This window comes from Chelonia mydas, chromosome 5, assembly GCF_015237465.2.
Source record: "Chelonia mydas isolate rCheMyd1 chromosome 5, rCheMyd1.pri.v2, whole genome shotgun sequence".
NCBI classification, from domain to species: Eukaryota; Metazoa; Chordata; order Testudines; family Cheloniidae; genus Chelonia; species Chelonia mydas.
In genome coordinates this window covers 47360701-47388613 of record NC_051245.2, presented here as the reverse complement: position 1 = coordinate 47388613, position 27913 = coordinate 47360701, and the positions used below count along the sequence as shown (strand labels likewise).

At 42.0% G+C, this 27913-nt stretch overlaps 1 long non-coding RNA gene across 1 annotated transcript in view; it reads right to left on the bottom strand.

Moving 5' to 3' along the window:
• Positions 1 to 14100, bottom strand: part of LOC122465875 — a 53942-nt gene extending 39842 nt beyond the window's left edge. Inside the window, exon 1 of the long non-coding RNA XR_006290998.1 lies at positions 14024 to 14100. This is a non-coding gene — a long non-coding RNA (uncharacterized LOC122465875). The remainder of the gene's footprint in view (positions 1 to 14023) is intronic.
• Positions 14101 to 27913: the final 13813 nt, after the last annotated feature.

Below are 27913 nucleotides of genomic sequence, written 5' to 3'. Positions count from 1 at the left end.
CCTTGAGGGGGCCATTTAGGGATATGGGGCAAAAATTGGGGATTGGTCCTGCTTTGAGCAGGGGGTTAGACTAGATGACCTCCTGAGATCCCTTCCAACCCTGATATCCTATTCTATGATTGGTGCAAATTAGCAAAACAAATATTAAACAAAACTGCTGTTCAGGGGAAGAGAGGATAAAGTTTTTCTTAAAATCTGGTAACGTACTTCAAGTATATAAAATGTACCACGAAAGACACTGACCAAGATGAGACACACACAAGCAGATCTTATGGTTTCCATATCATAACGCCGTGACAAGGATATTAGTTAATGTAGTTCCTTCATTCCAAAACTTTAAATTACAAATGTATTTCCTGTCAGACTCAGTGGATGCATTTTTTACCATCTGAAGAAAATATATCAACATGGCTTAGCCTATATACAACAGACCTGTTGGACTCCTTACTATTTCTTATATGTACATATAATTGGGGAAGACTGGGACGAAGACAACATGGAGGGCCAGCCTGGAACCACTGGAGTATGCTCCCCACAGAACCTGTAATAGAACCCAGGATTCTTGAATCTCAACATTCCTCTGCTGTCAGCAAATAGCTGTGAAGCCCACTGGCAAAGTGCGGGCTACATAGAATAATAGTCGTGTAGGGCTGGAAGGGACCTCGAGAAGTCATCAAGTCCAGCCTCCTGTGCTGAGGCAGCATCAAGTAAACCTGACCATCCCTAACAGGGTGTTTGCCCAACCTGTTCTTTAAATTTCAGTGACAGGGATTCCACAGCCTCCCTTGGAAGGCTGTTCCAGGGCTTAATTACATGTGGCTCTCAACACTTAAACTAGTGGAAGGGATTTTGGAGAGTTTAAGGAGAGGTCATTGGAGGTTCCCCCCCACAGAATCCATTACTTTTAGGTGCTGCTTCAAGTTCTCTATACACATATAATGCGTGCCATCGCTGCATTGCAGCACACACCTTGCACCAAAGGAGACGAGAGTCTCCTCGGAAGTTGTACTACTAGCATCAATGTGGAATGAGGAAAACTGAGCCTGACAGAGGGAGAAAGAGGAGAGATAGCAGAAATGGCCTTGTGACATGTAGCAACCTGCTACTGGATCAGGAATGGACATTGCTGACAAAATAGACATGGGGAATTAAACCTTAGACAGCGTGTGACCCCCACAGGTCAGAACCTCCAAGAGGTCCCTGAATGGTCTGCCTTTTTCTTTACATGTTGGCAATGCACTTTTATTGCTCGTCATGTCAATAAAGTCTCAATGAATTGAGCCGTGCAAGTTCCCAAGATTAAAACCAGGGATTCTTACATAGCAACATAACGTTCTATGAGCCTGATCTATGGAAAGATTCCGATTGACTTCAGTGGGCTTTGGCTCAGGCTCTATCTGCGGACCCATCAGAGCAGGCCAGAAGTAATATACAGCCCTCTTTATTAGCTACAGAAAACTCAAATGAGACTAAAATGAGTTTGTAAGTAGTAAATACCGTACATGTTTTCATCCAGACTGAGTCAGTTTTTGATGCCTGTGCAGATCCACAGCACAGAGGCTTGCTTCAACATTTGTTCCCAGAGTACTCCAGTCCTCAGAACACACTAAAAGTAGATTCAATCCTCAGTGGGCCAGAACAGTGCTCAGTGTACCTAAAGGGAGAGGCAAAGGTGGCTTTATGCTACTTTTCCCCACACACCCACCACCATCCAAGCATGGGGCAGGCCTAGCAACCATTATCCCAATCAGGGATTGCCAGAGTTCAGCACACGCCATCTTGAAACTACGAACATTCTATTGATCCCCTAAGAAATGAAAGGTTTCAGAGTAGCAGCCCTGTTAGTGAGCTGTAGCTCACAAAAGCTTATGCTCAAATAAATTGGTTAGTCTCTAAGGTGCCACTAGTACTCCTTTTCTTTTTAAGAAATTAAAATAAACAGATATATCTGCTTTCCGCTTAAACTAAAAAAGATAGAGGGAAAGACTACTCCAGCTTATGTAGTAAGAGTCCCTAACTTCCCTTTATGCCGTTGGAGGAGAAAGGAAAATAATCACTCCTGGAACCATTAAGAGATGAGAGCCGAAACTTGAGAAAAAGCATTTGAAAGTTTAGAAGTGATAGAAAAAGACAGCATAACTAACCTTGATTTTAGGGAAAGGCCTGCTCTCGTATGGAAAAGGAACAATGACTTTCAAACCACCTAACAAGGGCTTTCGTTCTAGAACAATTTGCTTATCCTTTGTACTCCAATAGGAACCAGCTATGTAAATGGGTGCTGCCATTTCAGTATGGTTTCATGATGTGATTACTCTGACCAATTGTTGGCCAAGTTCTGAGAGTTTGCCTGAGTAAGGGCAGAATAAAACCAAGTAAGGACCTCAGAGTTTGTCCCTGTGTTACGTGGAAGACAGGAGCCTGTTCTCCCATTAGAGCTATTATTACCTCCAATGTACTTTGAGTGAAAGAAGCAGAACACAAGAGCTAATTCTGTTGTGAAAACTTCTGTTACCCCATTCATTATCTACACATAGGTGAGAGAAATCTCATCAAGCCTGACTCAGACCATCAGCCTTCCAAGGTAGTGAATGCCAGCTAAATCCAGTTGACTAGATGGGGGTCTTTTTAGGACACCTTCAAAATCAAGATCCTGTCTTTTCCCAAGCCACTTTTCTTAAGAGTAGTGATTTGCCTTGGTGTTCTTGGCCAAAAAAACTTCCAGCTCATCTTGTTGTTTTTGATGGTACATTTTCCTCAAAGTGGTTGCACGTCAATGGTGTGGAGTGGAATTAGAGCTTGATCTTGCTTCCCTTGAAGTCAGCATGCGTTCGGTGATTGGCTTCAAACAGGGAACAAGATCAGGCCCATAGGTTATGAAGTGCTTTGGGATTCTGCAGGATGGAAGGAGACAGAAAAATATGCATCCGATGAAGTGAGCTGTAGCTCACGAAAGCTCATGCTCAAATAAATTGGTTAGTCTCTAAGGTGCCACAAGTACTCCTTTTCTTTTTGCGAATACAGACTAACACGGCTGTTACTCTGAAACCAGAAAAATATGAGAAATCATACTTAAAACTGCACTAAAGACAGGCCATTAGAATACATCCTTAGGGGAAAGCCGGGCCATTGCGGGGCGGGGGAGGAACAGAACTGAAAGCAGTGGGTTTCATTATGGAGAACAAGACTAGCGGGAAAAGGGCCCCTGTGAAAGATGGACTCTTTAGCCTGTCCAGGTGAGGGAAATGATAATCCTACTCATCACTAGCTTTCTCCTTCGAAAGCAGCAGTCAGGTGAGGAGCGGATAGGGACTCCAGTGGTAAGGAAGATGCAGTTATTCAGTTACTTGACTGCATTGTTATATACTACTAGCTGCATTATACTTGATGGCCCAAAGCTTCCCCCTCTCACACATGAGAGAGTTGCTGTTACAATATCAGTGACCTGAATATGGAAGAGCAAGACTCAGAGAGAATTAGATTCAAGAGGCTTGAAGCTTCCCAGGAATCTGAAAGAGCAGGCATTTAGGTCTTCATGGCCGACTAGAGCCAGTTAAAGGTCAGAAATAAAAGGTTATTGACCTGTAGATTTTCTTGAGGCTCTGAGGTCACCATGACTTCAGCCCCAGGGTTCTCCCCACAACACTGGGATCATAAAGGAGTTTGCAGGTCACTGACCTCAAAGCATATGAAATCAGGAAGACAACTGGTAAATTTACTCTGCATTTCATGTGATTTTCATTTAAAATTTAAAACAAAGTTACAAGGCAAGGATCACATGTAGTGACCACTTACGTTACAGGGAGAAAAAATATTTCCTTCCACTGTAGGAATCACTGGGTGACGTTCTATGGTGTTTCAGAGTAGCATCCGTGTTAGTCAGATGCATCAGATGCATCCGATGAAGTGAGCTGTAGCTCATGAAAGCTTATGCTCAAATAAATTTGTTTGTCTCTAAGGTGCCACAAGTTCTATGGTGTATATTCTATGGCAGCAGATCAGAACAGGAAGATCATATGGTCCCCTCTGGTCATAATATCTGTGAATCTGTGTTGTTTTGTTTCCTGGTTGAAATGTTAAAAAAAAGGCAGTCTCTGCTTTCGTTTGCCCTTGTATTTCTTATCACATCTCGAAAACGGGCTCCCAAAGATCTGCTCAGTTACTCCTTCCTTGGAAAAACGCAGGGCAGCAAGGTGAATTACCTATTTCACTCATGACACAGCTGATTTTTTGACATGGTGCCCAGAAGTCTTAAGAACACAAGAATCTGCATCACTTTGATCATGAAAGACAAGTGGCTCTAGTTATCTGAAATTGTATTTGACAGGATGGAAGTAAGATAGGAAGTGAAATGTTAAACTCTGCCATTTAAAAAAAAAAAAAAAGAAGAGTTTTAATGAATATTTGAGCAAGACAGAAAAGTGGGTTTTCAGAAGGCAATTTAAAAAAAAAGAAAGAAAAGGAGCTGGTATAAATGTTACCAAGCATCCCTTTAAAAGACTGGCTATGATGGAAGTTCATTTTTGATTATTGTGGTGTTCAAAGTACCCTCCGAAATCCTAGAAAATCAGTCTATGGCCGCAGCAGACTGCTAGTGTTTAGCAGTATTAATCAGCATCAAAATGCTGCTATGGTCATATAAACACATTATAAACCAGATTCTCCACCCAGTGGTTTAATTACTTTGCAGTCAGTGGAGTTTCTTCTTGCTTCCACCAGTATAAATCAAGAGTATCAGAGCCTTTGTGCCTTAACCGAATTGTCTTTTGCGAACAAAAAAACCAGATCCTGCTGTCTGAAGAAGTTACCCTGATTTTCATCAGGAATTTGAATATTTCACACACAAATTAAAGTTTTGGAGCAATGACATCAGAAGAGCATGTTCGTTTCAGTTGTGGTTCTTTTGACATTACTGTAGAGCTAGTTTTGCTTCGGGCCAAAAGCACATTATGCAGATGAAAGACTAATAGCTTATGTAGCCAGCCTGCTGACTGCTGGAACAGGGCCAAATTTCTCAAATGCAAATAGTATAATTAATATTTTTGTATATATAAGAGCTTGAAGAAATGCGTTGTGCTTTGCTCCTTGGGCCCTCCCAGAACCTTGGCCCTATCGCTGCTGATTGAGTACATTGTATAAGGTTCCCTTTTGCTACAGCACAACAGTCTGCAGTGATAGCAGTAGTAACCAATCCTTCAGACAAAGGAAAAGAAGGAAAGAACTAGATGTTGGGTGTGCAGGGCTGCTTTGAAGGCCCACATTTCATATCGCTAGCAGCCCTGAAAGCAAAGCCACATTCTAGGGCTATTGTTATGAAGTCTGTTTGGAAACCATTGGGAGCCAATATGCTGATGAGACAGAGACAGCAACAACAACCTTGCTTTTTTTATATGAAGTTGAGTGCTCCCAAATGATGCCCGGTTCACGGCACTGGAGACAGGCATCCCCTCTGTATCCAGGCCCAGCCGAGGCAGTGGCTACACCAGCATCCTGTCCTGGTGTGCCCATCCCGATTCCCTTTCGGAGTCAGAAGGTAATGCAGTCTCCATGCCCATAACTCTAGGCCTTTCTGTGGAGACTGAGAATTATTGCCATTGGGTTGTTGGATTCTGGGATATCGACACCACTAGTCCATTGAGAACAGGACTGAGACCAGCAACTCTTTTGATATAGGCCAGTTCACAGATAGCAACAGCTTTCAGTCACTGCAAGCCAGGAATCGGTACCCTTTACCATAAGCCATCCAGTTCCCCACAATTGATTTACCCAAGAAAACCAGTGATATCACTGAACAGCAACAGTTGCAGACAGTCTCTCTTTCCTTCTTCCTCCAGTGAGAGCCTGGTCCTGCTTCCTTTGAAGTCAGTGGCAAAGTTCATATTGACAGTTAAGGTACCAGGCCTGGAGTGAAAAGCGAAGATGTCAAGAACCGTTGGAGAGGTCTCTGAAACTAAGTCAGTGTTATGCACCATATTGCAGCAGTCCTGTTGACTGCCAAATCAGAGGCTTCATAATATTATTCTTTGTCATGCTTTCCCTCCAGCCCTGGAGAAGGGAGGGGAGCATCCTGCTATGCCCTCCAAAAGGGAAAACAAAAAGCAGACAACAGAGCAGTGGTGGTAGTCCCATATGAATGAGCATTTAATAACCAGTGGAGTTATCTAAAGACTCCAGAATACATCACTAGCACCTGATGTAGGAGACTGTTGTGCCTTTGACACGTCATATACAAAGATAGCTGACAATCCTACTGTCCTCGTTATCTCACCTGCAGTCTGAAGCTAGCCATGAACATACACTGAAGTTGATTCACCACTGCCTTGCCCCTTCAATAGCAAGTGCAGAGTGGGTATAACATGTTACCGTTCTGATCTGGTAGTGTTTTACATGCTCTTTCTACAGGTCTAAGTGGACTACTCAAGGTCTAAAGCAGGGGAGAATCAGGCCCAATGAATCTTTTAAATATTACCAATATAACTGTCTTAGTGGAGTGCCACCACCATACAGTAAAGGATGTATGTTCTTTTCATATTGATTAAACTTGTTAGTCACTTCTTCCATGACAATACTAATGAGAGAATTGCCTTGCCACCAGTTGCTTATCTAGTCATCTATTCCATATGACAGAGACCACAATCAGTGGTTTCAGAGGAAGGTTAAATTAATCATGTTAAGGACAATTATGGAACAACCTGCCAATAGGGGGAGTTTCCTTCTGTTAGGCAATTAGAGTTGGATATAATACAGAAAGGAGCAAAGAGAAAATGAACTCTCTAGCATTTTAGTCACCATCAATTAGCACAATAGCAAAGGTCATGCTGTGTGCCGCATCATAGCATATTACTAGTCTTCCCATTAGCTACAAGTTGACACCTTCCCTGGATCTTGGCTCCCCTCCACTCACAGGACAGTTGTGCTTTCTCCCCCTCCACATGATGTAGCCACGGTTAGTGTACAGCCTTCTTTTCAGCTCCTGTTATCCAAAGCAGCACTATCTACCCACTAATTCTTTTCAAATTTCATCTAAAAACGTACCCTTCATTAACAATGGACCAGGGCTAGAACCTACTTCCATCAATGGACTGCTCTGGGAGAACATTCCCCTACAGAAAGAGCCACATGATGCATCATGTTCCTCCACTTCCGCCTTCCCCATAGCTAATGCAATAAAGCTATTTTCCTTCCCAGAGCCAACCCCAGGCAGTCAGTGTTGGGTAATTACTTATGATAATGAGCATCACGTGTGCTGGATCACCCTGTTTCTTAGGAACATTTTGGTAGTGACTGGGGCTCTGGAGCATTTTGATGCTGACCCATCCCCCAGTGGGATGAGTTTTAAATAATTCTTTGAATAGTGATAGCTGGTGAAACCCACCTTTAACAACAGTCTCACACTTGGAAGTGATCAACTTTAACAAAGCTAAGTGATACTGATAAGGAGCTTGCACTAATGTTTAAAATGAAGGTATTTTAATACTGGTTTTGAGTTTTTCCAGAGTATTGTGGAGGGGTTACTCATGCACTGCAAGCCAGGCAAAATCCTACAATAATCCCTTTAACTAAACAACATTTCTTTAGTTTACATCAAAGTTTTGTCTAATTTGCACCTCCCAAAGGAAAACATATTCCCACTAGAAATTTTAACACAAACTGTTAATGAGTTGTGAATTCCTTATATACTCAGGCAAAGACAACTTGCTGAGCTTCAAGCAAGCAAACAGAATTTAAAGCAGATTGCACAAGAAGAGGGAAAAACTCCATGATTGTATATACCCAGGAACGATGATCAGCACACAAGAGGAAAGAGCAATGTAGTGACAGAGACGTAGAGCTTATATATGGTTGAGTTTAGAGACATACCACAAATCTGCAGGACAGGATAGTAATCCCACAAAAAGAAAAGGAGTACTTGTGGCACCTTAGAGACTAACCAATTTGAGTATGAGCTTTCGTGAGCTACAGCTCACTTTAAAGGAATCAGATGTGATGTTTTTTAATTACATGAGACCTTACAGTAGGTAAATCCCCTTTCACCTGACTTTCCAATTCAACCAAGTGAAATAAATAGATATGCAGATTTCAGAATGAGCCCTTACCGCCAGCTCCCCAAAGCCAGTTTCCAGTGGAACTGGGAGCTGATGGAAATTAAGGTCTTTCACAGTACTTAAACAGCACCTCACCATCTTTAATTAAGGCCTAATTTAAAAGGGGTGTTAACTGGTATTTGCAATTAAATCCGGTTCCAGTAATTAAAGGGATTTTCTAAATCTCATCCTCACTGTTAGCATGCTCATTTGAATAGTTGAAGACTGTTTCCTAAGCCTTTCTTATGAAGGAAAATTTTAAAGAGAAAAGAGGAGATTTGGAAGTGCCACCAAAAATAGACAACATGAGCCTGAAATTATTTGCTGGACTCTAATTAAAAACAAAGGTCTCACTTTATTAGAAATGGCTCATGCATGCGTTTTGAAAGGCTTTCCCCCTTTTGTACAGTTGAGTCAGTCTGCATATTTCACAGCTGCTTCACAAACATAACTGGGCATAAGTGATCCACATGCCACAGTTTGTGTGGATTTACAGCTAATGCATAAGTGTCCTCATTCTCTTGTACTCAGTGGCCAGGGATAGTGTACACTAGCTGGGCACTGAAAGAAAGGGCATTCCTTTATTAACTCAATTTGAAAGTCTTATCATATTCAGAATGTTTAGGAACACACCGTACAGAACACTGATTAGCATATGGGAGAACATATTGTGTCGGGGGGAGAGAACTGATTGCTGCTAAAGCATATTAGCACAGCTTCATGACTGTCAAACTCATCAAAGAGAAAGTGCTCACACAATTCAGTCAGATGGCTGGAGTATTTCAACACAAGGCCATGAGCGTGTAAAGAATTATTCACATGCTTAATTTAAATTACTGTGAGTAGTCTCACAAACTTTCCACACAGGATGGATGGCCTAGTGGTTAGGGTGCTAGACTAGGGCTAAGGAGAGTTGGGTTCAGTTCCCTCCTCTGCCATAATCTGCCTGAATAACCTTACGCAAGTCCCTAAGGCCTTATCTACACAGCAAAGTTATACTGGTATAATGGAAGGTTATACCAGTATATAGCTGCCTGTTAGGACTCATTATATAGGTCTCCCTCTCTCTAGCCATGTTGCTATGACTGTGTTAGAAGAGGCTCAGTCAAAGAAATACACCTGGCACTTGGAGTAGGTGGTGGGGCTGTTTGTGGTGGTTCTTAATTCCTGTGGAATTTCATTTCACAGTCTCAATCTGGCTCTTGAGAAACCTCTGCTTCCTGCACAGGTGAGCTCTACCCTTTTAGTAGAGCATTCCATTGTGCCACAGGAGTGAAGTTACCAAAGTCTTCACCCCAGAGCTTGCAGTATGCTTTAAGCATTAAAAGCACTATACATTTATCAGAGGGGAGAATTTGGCTTGACTACTATTCCCCCTCTGCACAGTAATAGTAAGGATAGTCAAGAGCTTGGCTGGAAATACGTTCCAGAAAGGACTCAGATGAATGCATGTGTCCATACCTTTTATATTATGACAGCAAAGATTGATAGTGTAGCGTGCAATATAGTGTGCAATCCAAAGTCTACTGAAGTCAATGACTTGGATCAGGCCCTTCCACATTTTACTAACCTATAGCTTCCATGGACATTCTTTTTCTCTACTCCCCTCCTCCTTCTCTTCATTCTTATAGCCTTCTCTCTGTCCCTCCACACGATCTAGCCATTACCGGCCTAAGAGCATTCTCCTCTGCAGCTCCTGCCCTCTGGAACAGCATCCCTGTATCTCCCCTCTTGATCCAGCCTTCAGGTGTTTTCATTTCTCATCTAGAGACATCTTTCCTCCCTTGCCTGTACTTCTTAACTGCTCTCTCCCCTCTGATTTTTTTCCTGTTTTCATTCAACGGCAAAAAAGCATTTGGGGCCACACTTTGTATAATAGGTGCTCCACAAAATAAAGTCAGATTGCATCACATTGTAGCCTTCACTGGCTCTACATCCATTCCTGAATCCAATGCACAACTACCCACCTGGTTTTCAAAAGCCCCTTTGGCTTGTTCCACCTTGTTGCTATATCATACTTCTCTGATAGCTCACTCCAGCCCTGCAATGGTGGCCTCCTCTCTTGTAATACCTGCACTTCGGGTATATTCTCTTTCACTTGGACAGTCCTGTCTATCTGGTTAGACCTTCCTTCCTCTACAGGGATGGCTTCAGAATTTGAACACCCAGGGCAATTATTTTGGGAGGCCCTCATCTACTTATTCAATCCTCCCCCACCCAAATCCTGTCACTATCCCTATGCTCATTCACCCTGCTACTTCTCTCCTCCTCACCCTCTTCCCTGCCATAGCTGCAAAGTAAAGTACCCATAGATCTGCTGTCTTAGCAACACGGTGGGTAAAGAGGCCTAGCAACCAGGTCTTTTCCCAGAGAGAGCAAGTGAAGACATTAATGACCTTTGCTCTGCAGATATCAATGCATCGTCAGTGCATTCAGACAGAACCCATAGTGCCAAGTTAATTTTGGGACTGTCTCAAAATAATGGGGACCCTCATGATTCAAGAACCCCTTCAGCTACAGGTTTCAGAGTAGCAGCCGTGTTAGTCTGTATCCGCAAAAAGAAGAGGAGGACTTGTGGCAACTTAGAGACAAACAAATTTATTTGAGCATAAGCTTGCGTGAGCTACAGCTCACTTCATTGGATGCATTCAGTGGAAAATACAGTGGGGAGATTTATATACATAGAGAACATGAAAAATGGGTGTTACCATACACACTGTAACCAGAGTGATCAGGTAAGGTGAGCTATAACCAGCAGGAGAGCGGGGGGCAGGGGAGAAAAACTAGTGATAATCAAGGTGGGCCATTTCCAGCAGTTCACAGGAACCTCTGAGGAACAGTGGGGGATGGGGGGGGGCAGGGAATAAACATGGGGAAATAGTTTTACTTTGTGTAATGACCCATCCACTCCCAGTCTTTATTCAAGCCTAACTTAATCGTATCCAGTTTGCAAATTAATTCCAATTCAGTAGTCTCTCCTTGGAGTCTGTTTTTTTGTTGAAGAATTGCCACTTTTAGGTCTGTAATCGAGTGACCAGAGAGATTGAAGTGTTCTCCGACTGGTTTTTGAATGTTATAATTCTTGACATCTGATTTGTGTCCATTTATTCTTTTACGTAGAGACTGTCCAGTTTGACCAATGTACATGGCAGAGGGGCATTGCTGGCACATGATGGCATATATCACATTTGTAGATGTGCAGGTGAACGAGCCTCTGATAGTGTGGCTGATGTGATTAGGCCCTATGATGGTGTCTCCTGAATAGATATGTGGACACAGTTGGCAACGGGCTTTGTTGCAAGGATAGGTTCCTGGGTTAGTGGTTCTGTTGTGTGGTGTGTGGTTGCTGGTGAGTATTTGCTTCAGGTTCGGGGGCTGTCTGTAAGCAAGGACTGGCCTGTCTCCCAAGATCTGTGAGAGTGATGTGTCGTCCTTCAGGATAGGTTGTAGATCCTTGATGGTGCTTTGGAGAGATTTTAGTTGGGGGCTGAAGGTGATGGCTAGTGGCATTCTGTTATTTTCTTTGTTGGGCCTGTCCTGTAGTAGGTAACTTCTGGGTACTCTTCTGGCTCTGTCAATCTGTTTCTTCACTTTAGCAGGTGGGTATTGTAGTTGTAAGAACGCTTGATAGAGATCTTGTAGGTGTCTGTCTCTATCTGAGGGGTTGGAGCAAATGTGGTTGTATCGTAGAGCTTGGCTGTAGACAATGGATCGTGTGGTGTGGTCTGGATGAAAGCTGAAGGCATGTAGGTAGGCATACCGGTCAGTAGGTTTCCGGTATAGGGTGGTGTTTATGTGACCATGGCTTGTTAGCACCGTAGTGTCCAGGAAGTGGATCTCTTGTGTGGACTGGTCCACGCTGAGGTTGATGATGGGATGGAAATTGTTGAAATCACGGTGGAATTCCTCAAGGGCTTCTTTTCCATGGGTTCAGATGATGAAGATGTCATCAATGTAGCGCAAGTAGAGTAGGGGCATTAGGGGACGAGAGCTGACGAAGCGTTGTTCTAAGTCAGCCATAAAAATGTTGGCATACTGTGGGGCCACGCGGGTACCCATAGCAGTGCTGCTGATTTGAAGGTATACATTGTCCCCAAATGTGAAATAGTTATGGGTTTGGAGGATCCCATCTCCATACTGCCAGATCTTGCCATGTGTTATTCACTTTTAGCTTACAACCAACACTAAACATCAAGCACATTTCCATTCCTGTTAAATAGTGTTGCTGAAGTGTGTCCCACTAGCTAGTGCAAGTGCCTATTCCTACAAACCTCTACCTTTTTAACCCTATGCTTTCTTCTCACTCTCTCTGTACCACGTTGTCCTTTTAAAGCTGTCAGACTGCAGAAAGTTCTAGATTATTCATTTTTGTACCTAGAAAGCAATATTCATATTGAGTGAAGGATGCTCCATTGGGCTGCTTCTCCTTTTACTCATCTGTGTGTTTAAATTGGCACTAAGGATTCACTTCAATAAAGTTACAGTGGTGTTATATCGGTTTTAGTGAGAAGAAACAACATTCACTGTATTGCATTATATGGTAAATAGATTTCTTTCGTATCATCCCATGCATGTAGATTAACTGATAACCACACTGAACTCAACAGGTATTCCCAGGTTTGCTGACAATTTTTTCCTCAAATATTATTTGATCTAGTTTAAAAAGATGAAAAACAGCCAAATAACTGATTACTCAGTTATGGCCATGCCATGTACTTTCATAACCAATAGCTGTCACCTGGCTGCAAAGTTATTACATGTTTGTGCCTTGTGAGAAAAGCTATATCAGGAATTCTGTTCTCAAAGACAAAGAAACATTGTAATATTTAGAGCAACTATAAGTTAGGAAGAGTGTGCGCACCACTAGGAATGAACTTGAAACCCACTATATTGTGATTACTTTCATGCTAATTTAACAGATCTTTAACAGCAAAGAGACAGGATAATTGATAAATTTATAAAAATATTTTTCTGCCTAAAAATGAGAATAGTTTATCTGTCCAATTGTCCATTGAAGAACTTTTTCCATAGAAAATAGCTGAACAACTCGCTGATTAGAAGCCCATGATTGGTCTAAAAAGCCCACTTCAGTCCAGTGATGGTCAGCTGACACCACAACAGGTCATGGTGGAGTTAGTTTGCACAACTCACTTGACTGCATGTTTAGCATAATATAGGAGGCACTGAGCAAACGCTATTTGAGAAGTGCACTTGATTTCATTATCCCAACACTTTCTCTTAAGGGAAGCAGACAACATTTCCTCTCTCCTCCCCCACCCACTATTATTGCTTTTCTTTTTAAAAAGAATGTGCAATTTTTCACCTGGTGTTAACAGACTTCTGTCGACTCAGTTTCATGAAACCCTGATTCCTCTTCACCTTCTGTTGACCTACAACGGCTGAAAAATTATAGACCCTCTTCCCCAGATTTTCCACTGGGCACAGGGGAGTAAATGAAGAGCCTGCGCAGCACCCCTTGCACACCACAGAGTAACACCCTGCAATGGCTACCTCCAAACTAGTCTTTGCTAGCTAAATTATCTCTTGCCGACAATAGGTGCAGCTGAACCACTGCTAGCCCCCATTTAGCCATGGCCAGACTGTTCAGTCACCGTATGTAAGGGGGTGAGGCCTCCCAACACCCCTAGCAGCAGGGACATGTCCCTGCAGGTCTCACACGTCACTGGAAAAATCCCTGTGGAGGCTCTAGTCCCACCCCAAACCATAGCCTTAACAAAGTCCCCAAGGAACAGCTATGACGATCCCATATGATTTCTTATGCTGTCTGTTCAGCCAGACCCATTTTAAGTTTCATGCCACTCCCACTTCTGATGGAGGACCACCAGATTCTGCCCTGCCCAATGTTGCCTGACAAATGAAGAAATTAAGCCATCTTCCCCATCCTGAGGTTAAATCTTAGTTCCAGACAGAGTATAACCCACCTGGGCTTGTATCTACTCCAGGAGATTCTGGCAATGCCACCTAACTACCACTGAGGTTCTACCTCTCTAACCCCAAGGTAGACCAGTTGAGAAAGGCCCCTTTTCTGTCTGCCCTTCACTTTATATAATGCCATCCCAGCCCTTCCCCAGCTGTTACTGATAGCCCCACATGTACTCAATCAGGCAAAATCAGCCCCATTGAGAGGCAGCCACCTACTCAAAAGGGGACTGTCCCATTCCCTCTTAAAGGGACCACGCACCCTGTGACACCACATTTAAAACACATGTTGTTGAGCTAGAGTGTGCATTGAGAATGTAGAGATAGTTCATATAATTTAGCTTGAGAGAAAACTCTTGGAAGGAGGTAGACATTCATGATGGCTATCCCAACAGGCAACTGCCTTTCAAAATGCTGAAGAGCAAGTCCAAAGGGAGGAAAAGAGGACTTTAAAGGAATTGTGGCCTTTGGAGTCACACGCCTGATGCTGACTAGCTGCATAACCTAGGATGAGCCCCTTGAATTCTTTGGCCCAGATCCTTAAAGGTATTTAAGGCTCCTAAATTCCATAGAAATCAATGGGAATTAGGTGCCTAAACATCATTTTGGATCTGTGCCTCTGTGTCTCAGTTCCTCACTCTCCCTGAGCATATAGTTCTCACATGCCCAGAATCTGGGGAAGAGAGAAAAAGTACGCCCTATTCTGGACTCCCACATGTTGTCATAATTTTGTTTAGTATTTAAATACAAAACTGATGCCAACTTTATAAATGATAGATTAGATTAAATTGCATCATGGGCTCGTGTCCTTTGAGATTACACGGTAGAACCGTCAGATGCTCCAACCCTGCCAATCTCTACCACCATAATGGGATGTTGTCCCTTGAGAAGATTGGATCTTCATTTCAGGCTTCTAATATTAACAGTAAGACCTTGAATCTCATTTGCTAGACATTCAGTAGCCAATGCAACATTAGACTGTTATGTCTACACTACAAGCAAGGATGTGATTCCCCTACTCATGAGTCTCCATGCCTCTCATGGAGCTAGGGCTAGTATAAATAGCAGTGTAGTCGCAGTAGCATAGGCAGTACCAGTGGAGGCCTGGTTTAGCCAGGCCAAGTACAATCCCCCCGAAACTGGTGGATATGTATTTAGCACCACTGAGCCCTGCCCCTGCCCCTGCTACCTATGCTACCAGGGCTACCCTGCTATGTATACTTGGGCTACAATGATGAGAGCTAGCATGAGTATGTGTACACAGGCAGGGGAATCACACCCCCAGCTCACAGTGTAGATTTAGCCTTCAGCTGTACTGATATTTCTGTATATTCTTTGGTATAACAATATGCTTCTGGAGAAACAATGTTAAGAACATAACATAACATAAGAATGGCCCTAGTGGGTCAGACCAAAGGTTCATCTAGCCCAGTATCCTGTCTTCCGACAGGGGCCAGTGCCAGGTTCCCCAGAGGGAATGAACAGAACAGGGAATCATCAAGTGATCCATCCCCTGTTGCTCATTCCCAGCTTCTGGCAAACAGAGGCTAGGGACACCATCCCTGCCCATCCTGGCTAATAGCCATTGATGGACCTATCCTCCATGAATTTATCTAGTTCTTTTTTGAACCCTGTTATGGTCTTGGCCTTCACAACATCCTCTGGCAAGGAGTTCCACAGGTTGACTGTGCGTTGTGTGAAGAAATACTTCCTTTTATTTGTTTTAAACCTGCTGCCTATTAATTTCATTGATGACCCCTAGTTCGTGTATTATGAAAACGAGTAAATAACCATTTCCTTATTTACTTTCTCTACACCAGTCATGATTTTATATAAATGTTGAAATTGTTGTCTTTGGAGTTGCAACTATTATGCGTCCCCAGTCAAATTAGTAAGACAAAAAACAGTGACTGCCTTTAATAAAGGCTAAATTCAACTGCAGCAGAAAGCTGGAGCTAATTCTATTACTAGCAGAAAGACTCCACTCCTTGAAAAAAGAAAAGGAGTACTTGTGGCACCTAGAGACTAAAAAATAAATTTGTTACTCTCTAAGGTGCCACAAGTACTCCTTTTTTTTTTTTGCGAATACAGACTAACGTGGCTGCTACTCTGAATCCACTCCTTGAATTCCCCTCAACAGGATATCAGAGCAGAATACACTCTATCAGAAATGCCAGGCAGAAACATTACACCATCAGAACAAGTTTTCATTGGCTGTTCAATGATCAAACATGTAGCTACCTAGCAACTTCTCAGAGCTGATTAACCCTTTTGTAGGTATTCCATACACCATAGTGATCACTTTAAAAACAAAGTGAAACCTGATACTGGAGCCTGCAAGGATTTTCCCTAGAAAATTATCCTATATCTTGGGTCCTCTTTAACCTGCCATTAAACTCATTTGCTAGAACACTTGTGGAAAGTAAACATGGCTGAAGCAAATTCAATTTTTATTTCAGCAAATAGTTGCAGACATTTTGGGGGGCGGCAGAGAGGAGAGACACTCAGCTCCAGCTCAGCCTCTTCTGAGCTCTAGTCGATGATTCAGCCCAAACAACACATAGCCTTTATACAGCCCTTGGTCTTTTCACCGCATTATATAAACATCAAATACAAATTCTCTCGTGTTTCAAAGGCTTCCAAGCCCCACCACTTTTGTTGTTGGAGAGCAGCAGCTCTTTCAGGCGCAGACCCTTAAGCAGTCATGCTGCCTTGCTTTGCAGCATTGTAGCTACAAGCCGCTGTACAGGTGCTCTAAAGGGTAACTCCTTCTCCTTCCAGGAGTGTTTATCCACCCTACAGGCTATGAAGCACAATAGCAAGGTCTATGTCCAAAGGTATTATTTGATTATGGCCAGGAGGAGCAATTAAGGCCATGGCATGATGACTTTGCTCACTGTGATTTGTATTAGATCTTTATGCACCATGCTACCACCTCTAGGTTTACTGACCTGCTGTTTCTACTGCATACTGTCGAATGGGAATTGTCCTTTACAAAGCCTCTCATGTCATCATTGTATAACCTGTAACAACTGGTAAATATCTCCCTCTAATATACCAATGTTATGGTAACAGATTAGCATAGTTTATTTTACACAGACAGCAGGCCCAATCCTGAATTAATTTCACACCCCAAATTGCTGTTAATTTCATTAGGAGTTTTGCCTGTCACACTGACCAGGTTCCTTACTGTTTTCTCTGTACTCCTGTTGGTCTGTTTATATCCATCTTTTGTCTCGTATTTCATACGTGCAGACTTCTGCTGGCGCCAGTGGGTGCTCGACCCCCCTCTGCTCCCGGCCTGACTCCACCCCTGCCCTGTCCCCATTCCAACCCCTTCCCCAAATCCCCGCCCCGGCCCTGCCTCTTTCCCACCTGCTCCCCTGATTATGCTACCTTCCCGCTCCTCCTCCCTCCCTCCCTCCCAGAGCTTGTTACACCGCGAAACAGCTGTTTTGTGGCGGCAAGCCCTGGGAGGAGAAGCAGGGACATGGCGCGCTGAGGGGAGGAGGCGGAGGCGAGGTGGGACGGGGGGGAAGAGCGGAGCAGGGAGGGGAGCTTGGCTGCTGGTAGTTGCAGAGCACCCACCAATTTTTCCCCGTGGGTCCTCCAGCCCTGGAGCACCCATGGAGTCAGCACCTCTGTTGTATTCTATACATAGGCTATGGCTACACTACAGAGCTTACAGCGGCACAGCTGCAGTGCAGACACTCTAAGCTGATGTCACAGAGCTCTCCTGTCAACTAATTATTCCGGTCCCCATGAGCAGCGGTAGCAGCTCTCCACACCAGCACTTAGGTTGGTGAAATTTACATCCCTCAAGGCGGTGGCTTATTCACATCCCTGAGTGACATAACTTATACCGACGTACAGTGCAGTGTACATAGCCTTAGATTGTAAGCTTTTAGGACAGGGACTGTCTTTTTGTTCTTTGTACAGCACCTAGCACAATAGGGTCCTAGTCCATGACTAGGGCTCCTAGGCACTATGGTAATAATGATAATAATTGGAAGAGCCCAAGAAATGCAGTATTGGGTCCTCTTCTTGTGATGGGATACAACTGCTAATACCTAATGATGGGAACTTTTTTGGCTGCAAAGCTACTATAATTTACTTGTTGGACCAATAAAAAAATCACATTACCTACCTTGTCCATAAAATATATAGTCCATCCATAAAGTAGCAGAGTTTTAAGTTCCTACCCTATTGTAAAAGGAGTAATCCTTATTTTTATTACATTCTGAAAGGCAAGGTAGCGGACTGTATGCGTGTAGACTTTTTAAATAGTCAACATATTTAGGATTCCCCACTCCCAGGTAGTACAAGTTATGGTCAGAGCCCCCTGCCAGTGTTGAAAATATATGGAACTCTCGAAATTAATATTGCCCATCCCACAGCGAGTTCAAAGAGAGGAGGTTATTTTAAAATATACAGTGCTATTGAAATCCTTTGAAATGACATGGGCATGGTTTCCATATATGGTATTAGAGTGGAACTGTGATAAATGTAGCGAAGTTTTTGTACTAATTTAAAGTTAACTCCTCTCTGCTGTAGCGACATTCCAGTCAACCGTGTAAATATATATTCTATACATAAATAAGTTAAAAAACCTTTGTGTGGAAGTGAATTTTCATGCCTAGTATTTTAAAAAATTTATCTGAGTACATTACTATGTAGAAGATAACTTTAGTGCTACTTACATAGAAATATTGGACATCCACTCATTCTAAGCTGATCGTTCTTTCATTAGCAGCAATGAAATGACTGAATCAAGAATAACACATTTATGTGCATACCAGGAATAGCCAGAGCGATTAGAGTAAATGTTAAAATAATTAAAATGAGTTTTGGAAGGGAGATAAACCCTCATGCTTCAGGGGCTTAAGCCAACCTTTAACTATTGGGGGTTAGGAAGAAACTTTCTTTGGAGGCAGGTTACCCCATCATTGCCTACTGAGGGTTTCTTGCACCAATTATGAAACATTTAGTACTGGCCACTGTCACACTAAGAGGACACTAAACTAGATGTGCCAGTATAGCAATTCCTAGGATCCTAATCTATAGACCTGACCCTGAGAGGTGCAAGTACCCACAACACTCCTGGAAATCAAAGGGGGTTGCAGGTGCTTAGTAACACTCTGGATCAGGCTCTGCTGCCCGGCCACTACCAACTAAGTATTTAACTCCCAAATTCAACTGTCAAGACTAGTTTGTAGGTAACCTATTCCTAATTGCTAGAAAACACCTTTTTAAAGCTCTAAACTCCACCCCACCACATGCCATTTTAGACAAAACGTTGTTCACTATCAAATGGTTGGCGTTTTTTAAAAAAAAAAAATGTGTTACTCAGGGATAAAACTGAATGAAGACAAAATTATTCTCTGGGATCTATACAGCCATGCTCAACACTGGCAATCTGCTCTCCCTACACATGTGAATCTCACAGGGAAGTCAGTGGGAGCTCTGCACATGGAGGGAGCATATATTTGAGTACCACTACATGGTTCTAAGAGAATTTTGTACTCAGCGGTTTCAGTTTGGTTAAGAGACTGTAGCAGGAAGACAGTATTAATGTTTGCACAAAACACTGGAGAGATCAGTGATATATACTATTGGACAAATTCTTTGCTTCTGTAAATTGGCACAGCTCCACTGAAGTGATTTAAACTTACTGAGCCTTGAGTTCCACTGAGTCAATATGGTGAGACAACTTACACCAGCAGAGAAACTGACAAGATATTATTAGACAATAAGTGTCTTCAACAGGGACTGTGATCTCTGCCACAGAGGAGAAAATTGGAGTTAAGGTTGGCAGCAGGAGACCACTCCGTGACAGCTGTGGATCTAGCCAGGAAGATTAAAGAGGACGTGACTGAGAACAAAGATGGAAGAGAACTGGTGGACTGTAGGCCTTCTGGAACTGGGCATAAAACCTGTCTGGGCTGGCTTCCTACTTTAGATATTACAGAAGAGCCCAGCCTGCACCCAGCTTGGTCCAGTTTGAATTTAGTTTACCCAAACTCATAAGAACAGAAGAAATTAACTTGGATGATTTTTCCATCTATTCCAAGGCCAGGAGGGAGAATTGGGAACATGTAGTCTGATACTGTATAGCACTAAGCACAGGTCATAGAAGAATTCCTAGAGCAGGTCTTTTAGAAAAACATCCCATCTTGATTTAAAGTTGTCACGGGTGGAGAATCCACCAGACCTTTGGGGAATTGTTCCAATGGTTAATTACACTCACTGTTAAAAATGTACATTTTATTTCTAGTCTGAGTTTGTCTAGCTTCAGCTTCCTGCCTTTGAATCATGTTATATCTTTCTCTGCTAGATAGAGGATCCCATTATTAATTATTTGTTCCTGTCACCAGGGTTCCTACAGGAGGGCATCCCATAGGCTCTGGGCCAAGCCCCAGCACTCACCCAGGCCTCTGCTCTGAAGCGTCTGCATGTCTCAGCACATCAATCTGCTTGTAAGAGGCTCAGCCCTCCAACTGAGCACCAGATAGTCCACCCCTTCCAGGGTTTGTCAATAAACACAGCTGAAGTAACCACACATGAAACTTCCCACAGGTGGAGTAAGAGTCCTCATCCCTCAGAGGGCTTCTGTAAAGTAGTGGGCACAAGTAGGTAAGTCCATCCATCCTCCCTGACTAGAGGGGTACCAGGCAACAGTTAGCTCAGGAGTCCTTGCCTTTAGCTAGGCCTGACTCCAGGAGCTAAGGAAGGGAGAGCTGTTTTTCTCACTCGCTGCCACCAAGTGAGCTGGATTTCTCCCTTTGAAGTGCTTCCCTCCAATGTTGACATCTCCCACAGGTGCAGCAGGGCAGGGCCACCTGAGCCCACGTTAGCTCATTAACTCTGTGTTATACAGTGTGGGGTTTGTATGCAACATCGTAGTTTCTCATGTAGGTACTTATAGATTGTAACCAAGTTACCCTTTAACCTTCTCTTTATTAAGCTAAATAGACTCAAGTACATTTTCTAATCCTTTTAGCATTCTCTTGGCTCTTTTTCTGATTCCTCTCCAAATTATCAAGATTCTTCTTGAATTGTGGGCACCACAACTGGACGCAGTATTCCAGCAGTGGTCGCACCCGTGCCAAATTCAGAGGCAAATTAACCTGTCTACTCCTTTTTGAGATTCCCAACTTCATGCATCAATGGATCACATTAGCCCTTGGCCACACCGTTTGTACTGGGAGCTCATGTTCATCTGATTATTCATAGATATTTAGGTCAGAAGGGACCATTATGATCATCTAGTCTGACCTCCTGCACAACGCAGGCCTCAGAATTTCACCCACCACTCCCACAAAAAAACCTCACACCTATATCTGTGCTATTGAAGTCCTCAAATTGTAGTTTAAAGACCTCAAGGAGCAGAGAATCCTCCAGCAAGTGATCCGTGCCCCATGCTACAGAGGAAGGCGAAAAACCTCCAGGGCCTTCCAATCTGCCCTGGAGGAAAATTCCTTCCCGACCCCAAATATGGCGATCAGCTAAACCCTGAGCATATGGGCAAGATTCATCAGCCAGATACTACAGAAAATTCTTTCCCGGGTAACTTGGATCTTACCCCATCTAAAACCCATCACAGGCCATTGGGCCTATTTACCATGAATATTTAATTACCAAAGCCATGTTATCCCATCATACCATCTCCTCCATAAACTTATCGAGTTTAATCTTAAAGCAAGATAGATCTTTTGCCCCCACTACTTCCCTCGGAAGGCTATTCCAAAACTTCACTCCTCTGATGGTTAGAAACCTTCGTCTAATTTCTAATCTAAATTTCCTAGTGGCCAGTTTATATCCATTTGTTCTTGTGTCCACATTGGTACTGAGTTTAAATAATTCCTCTCCCTCTCTGGTATTTATCCCTCTGATATATTTATAGAGAGCAATCATATCTCCCCTCAACCTTCTTTTAGTTAGGCTAAACAAGCCAAGCTCCCTGAGTCTCCTTTCATAAGACAAGTTTTCCATTCCTCGGATCATCCTAGTAGCCCTTCTCTGTACCTGTTCCAGTTTGAATTCATCCTTCTTAAACATGGGAGACCAGAACTGCACACAGTACTCCAGGTGAGGTCTCACCAGTGCCTTATATAACGGTACTAAGACCTCCTTATCCCTACTGGAAATACCTCTCCTGATGCATCCCAAGACGACATTAGCTTTTTTCACAGCCATATCACATTGGCAGCTCATAGTCATCCTATGATCAACCAATACTCCAAGGTCCTTTTCCTCCTCCGTTACTTCTAGTTGATGCGTCCCTAGCTTATAACTAAAATTCTTGTTATTAATCCCTAAATGCATGACCTTACACTTCTCACTATTAAATTTCATCCTATTCCTATTACTCCAGTTTACAAGGTCATCCAGATCCTCCTGTAGGGTATCCCTATCCTTCTCTAAATTAGCAATACCTCCCAGCTTTGTATCATCTGCAAACTTTATTAGCACACTCCCACTTTTTGTGCCCAGGTCAGTAATAAAAAGATTAAATAAGATTGGTCCCAAAACCGATCCCTGAGGAACTCCACTGGTAACCTCCCTCCAACTTGACAGTTCACCTTTCAGTAGGACCCGTTGTAGTCTCCCCTTTAACCAATTCCCTATCCACCTTTCAATTTTCCTATTGATGCCCATCTTATCCAATTTAACTAATAATTCCCCATGTGGCACCGTATCAAACGCCTTACTAAAATCTAAGTAAATTAGATCCACTGCGTTTCCTTTATCTAAAAAATCTGTTACTTTCTCAAAGAAGGAGATCAGGTTGGTTTGGCACGATCTACCTTTTGTAAAACCATGTTGTATTTTGTCCCATTTACCATTGACTTCAATGTCCTTAACTACCTTCTCCTTCAAAATTTTTTCCAAGACCTTGCATACTACAGATGTCAAACTAACAGGCCTATAATTACTTGGATCACTTTTTTTCCCTTTCTTAAAAATAGGAACTATGTTAGCAATTCTCCAATCATACGGTACAACCCCTGAGTTTACAGATTCATTAAAAATTCCTGCTAATGGGCTTGCAATTTCTTGTGCCAATTCCTTTAGTATTCTTGGATGAAGATTATCTGGGCCCCCCGATTTAGTCCCATTAAGCTGTTTGAGTTTCGCTTCTACCTCAGATATGGTGATGTCTACCTCCATATCCTCATTCCCATTTATCATGCTACCATTATCCCTAAGATCCTCTTTAGTCTTATTAAAGACTGAGGCAAAGTATTTGTTTAGATATTGGGCCATGCCTAGATTATCCTTGACCTCCACTCCATCCTCAGTTTTTAGCGGTCCCACTTCCTCTTTCTTTGTTTTCTTCCTATTTATATGACTATAGAACCTTTTACTATTGGTTTTAATTCCCTTTGCAAGGTCCAACTCTACTTGACTTTTAGCCTGTCTCACTTTATCCCTACATATTCTGACCTCAATAAGGTAGCTTGCCTTACTGATCCCTCCCTTCTTCCACTCCCTATATGCTTTCTGCTTTTTCTTAGCCACCATGACCCCCAAATCTTTTTCGGAGTCACTGCTTCCCAGGATAGAGTCCCCCATCCTGTAAGTATGGCCTACACTCTTTTCTCCTAGATGTATACATTTACAGTTAGCCATATTTGCACCGAGTTTACCAATCAATCCAGATCACTCTGTATTAGGGACCTGTCCTCTTCATTATTTACCTCCCCCAGTATTTGTGTTATGTACAAACTTTACCAGTGATTATTTTATACTTTCTTCCAGGTCACTGGTAAAAATGTTAAATAGAATCAAGTACTGATCACTGTGAGACCCCACTAGAAATATACTCACTTGATGATGATTCCCCATTTACAGTTACATTTTGAAACCTATCAGCTAGCCAGCTTTTAATCCATTTAATATGTGCCATATTAATTTTATATATTTTTAGTTTTTTAATCAAAATGTCATGTGATACCTATTCAAATACCTTACAGAAGTTTACTACATCAATGTTATTACCTTTATCAACCAAATGTGTAATCTTATCAAAAAAAGATATCAAGTTAGTTTGGCAGGATCTATTTTCCATATAGCCATGCTAATTGGCATTAATTATATTACCCTCCTTTAATTCTTTGTTAATTAAGCCCCTTATTAGCTGCTCCATTATCTTGCCCAGAATCAATGTCACAGGCCTATAATTGCCTGGGTTATTCTGTTTACCTTTTTAAAATATTTCAACAACATTAGCTTTCTTCCAATCTTCTGGAATTTCTCCAGTGTTCCAAGATAATGAAAATCAACATTAATGATCCAGAGAGCTCCTCAGCCAGCTCTTTTAAAACTCTTAGATGCAAGTTATCTGGACCTGCTGATTTAAAAATATCTAATTTTAATAGTTTAACATTCTCCTGAGATACCAATGGAATGGAAAGAGTGTTATCATGATATGATGAGACTACATCATCTGTTTACCTATTTTTTATCTAATGATATCCTGGTATTACAAAAATTGAAGCTGTTTTTCATGAAGTGAAAAAGCAACTAAAAGATCTGGGGATAGAACATGTTATGCTCCTGCCAAAAGTTATAATTATGCATACTATGGTATGGTAGTGACTAGAGGTCCCAGCTAAAATCAGGGCCCATTGTGCTAGGTGCTGTACAAATAGCATAAGAAATAGTCCTACCCCAAAGAGCTTACAATCTAAATAGAAAATAGACAAAGGGGGCAGGAGAAGGTGAAGTACAAGTGTAGAGGAGTGAAATGACTTGCCCAAGGTCACATAGCGAGTCAGTGGCAAGGTTAGACCCGAGGTCTCCTGACTCCCAGTCCAGTCACATAGCTGCTAGGCCATGAAAAAAAATTCTTGGCAGTGTTTAGTGGTCAGAAGTATATTTTAACTTCTCTGGAGATTGCTACTTGCTTTGTTGACCACTGTACAAAATACTATGACAGTGGATACAATGGATTCAGTAACTGAAGATTCTTAGGAGGCATAAACATTCTTCATCTCAAAAATTAAATATTAGGGGTTGTGTGTATATTATGGAGTGTTCTTACATTGCCACTCACTCATTACAGCCTTTTTTATTTTATTTTCCATGGTAAACTGAAATTAAGATTTAGAGCAAATTCAGATTCACACAAAGTTCACACAAAATATGCATCTTCTATCTACTGGTTTAGTGTGAATAAGCACTGATATTATTATAAGTTTCCCACACCCCAGGGACGGATCATTTGCTCTACAAGGTGAGGCAGGTTGGCAGGGATGTTCTTCAGACAGAACAGGGCTGCCATTCTCGACTATTTCCATAAACGATGGATGGGGAAAGCATCCTTTTCTATATTTTACTTCAGACATACATTGAAATATTGCTTGGTTATTTGTGTCGGATTCGTTTGTGCCCAACAAGAGAAATGGACTTTTAGTTTGAAACTGTAATAGGTTCATGGCATTAACTCCGATTTATGACGGAGTTAATTATGTTGAATTTCTCTTTCTCGGATGAGAACTGCAGAAAACATTGAGCGTGGAAGTGCCAGTGAAAGTTCTGTACACAGAAGGCTTGCAGATCTGGATCCCTTGCATGGGGAAGGTATTGCCCTCCTGTTCATTCTGAAGAATTAATTCCCTCCATGGCTGCTTAAATGAATGTACCCACAGCAGAGCTAATGCATTGCAATATAGATTTCAGTTGCCAGACCCATAGCTAGTGCAGCTAAGCATGCCCTTTAGGCAGCATTAGAGGTGCTATCTATGGGATTTACTGTTTAAATGGTTGGAGTAAATTCCAGTGGCTGCCTAGTTGTTTTGCTGCACTGAATGTTTTATAATTATTCTATGAACCTACTACTTTGTATGGTTTGGAAACTTTAAATATGATCTAATTATAACATTTTGAAAATATTAAATGAAAAAAAAAACTCTGAAGTATTTATAATCTCATGGTATCAAAAGTTATGTGCAATTTCTGATGTTGTCAAACCACAGCAGTTCAAACAATACTGTTCCTCTCTCTTTTTTTCTCAAAAGTATTGTTTTCGAATTTTAAAAAGTAAAATTCAAGAGCTTGCAGGTCCCTCAGCTGAATTAAAAACAGTGTCCTGAAACAATACACTAGGAAATTGTGAAACTATTTTGCCTTTTTTACCAATCTAGGCCACAATCCTCCAAAGACACAAATTTAACTTTATGGACTGCAAGTAATCCTATCAAATTCAATGGGATTACTCCCACTGTGTAAAGTTAAGGTCATGCATAAATATTAGAGCTCATAAGAGGACGAAAAAGATTTTTATTTTATTGGCCAGATCCTCATCAGGTGTAAATTAGCATAGGTCCATGGACATCAAAAAACGCACTTTTTCAAACACTGAACACTAAAGAGTTTGTTGTTCTCCCAGATGAGTTAAAAAGCTGCTCCTAGAGCTTTTATTTAAATGTGCTTGCTGCAGAGTATGATTATGTAAATGATCAATAATCCAGTATTGTTTACCAAGGCATTTTAAAAGTTTATATACAAAAGATTCCTACAGTTGGCTTTTTTAAACCATAAGTACTACTTTTTCCTTCTTGAGATTTTGACATGGATTAGACAAAGGGGAATGGGCTGAGTCCCTCTAACAGGGGAGGCGTCAGAACGAGCTGCGAAGCGTTTATGAGCGGCCTTTTTTGTATTGTCTACAGTTGAACATAGGTCTAGAGTCAGGATCCAAAGCCACCTATAAATTCTCTGGGGTTGTAATCAGAACTTGACCTCTGAAAGCAGGAGAGCCTTGTTTTCAGTAGAAAGGGTTCTGAGAAACCAGACCTTCTGTAATCTGTGGGAAGGCCTGAATGAAAGCCTTGTTAGAGAGGGGATTAGGGTTTAGACTCTAGCAGGCTGAACCATTTTCTGGGAGTATTCGCAAGGGCTTTTGACTGTCTTCCACTGAGACTGCAGGTGGTCCCGGGAACTCCTTTCAGCTTTATCGGAACACACAGGCAGATTGGAATTCTCAGCAGGTACTGGGAAGAGACGTTAGAGCAAACTTGGCTGGAACCATCTGTCCATAACTGCTGTCTAATTACATGAACTGCTTCTTGCCATTTTTAAGATCCGACACCCTGTCTCTGGCAAATGACATTGAGTGGCAGTAACAGAGGTATGCAAAAAAATCTGCAAAAATGTAATTTGGGGAAAGACATGCAAGAATGAAGAACTGGTCTGGTGGGGGGTTAAACACTGATTGGGTGGAACAATGATTTGACTTCATTTAATTTCAGGGCTAGGAAGTCTAGCTTATTCTATTACTACAAGGTCTTTGTGCTTCCCTCAACTTTAAATTGTTGTTTGAAAATACTAAATGAAAAATAAACTCTGTTAGATAATATATTGGATAACTACTTTGTAAGAATGATGTAGGCTATGTTTAAAAATCTGAATGCACAGCAGTGCTATATACAAAAATTTTTAATAAAAATATGCATTAAACTGTTCCAAAACCTTTTATTTAAAAAAAAAAAAGGAGCATTTCACATCAAATGAAGAGAACTTACATCATCAGTGCTGAATAGCCTTTTAGAGTTAACCAAACGCTACCTACCACAACACATCAGATCTTACTTAATGACTCTGGTATTTTTAGGGAACTGTGAAGTTAACCAGAAGCCACTACTAGATACTATGATGTGCCAGAGTTACTGTTTAAATTGCAAACCATTTTGCAAGGGACGATAAAGCTTTTTCAGGTAGAATGAGTCGCATTCCAGCAATGTTCAGGGCTGTCACACAATGGGATTCAGACACAGGATCAAATTCAGAGGTGATGCGTTAAACTCCTTCAGACTCAGAGGGCCCAATTCATCCCTGTGCCTGTGCAGTGCCTGGCACAGGGACGCCTAGGAGGCAGCTTGTGCCTC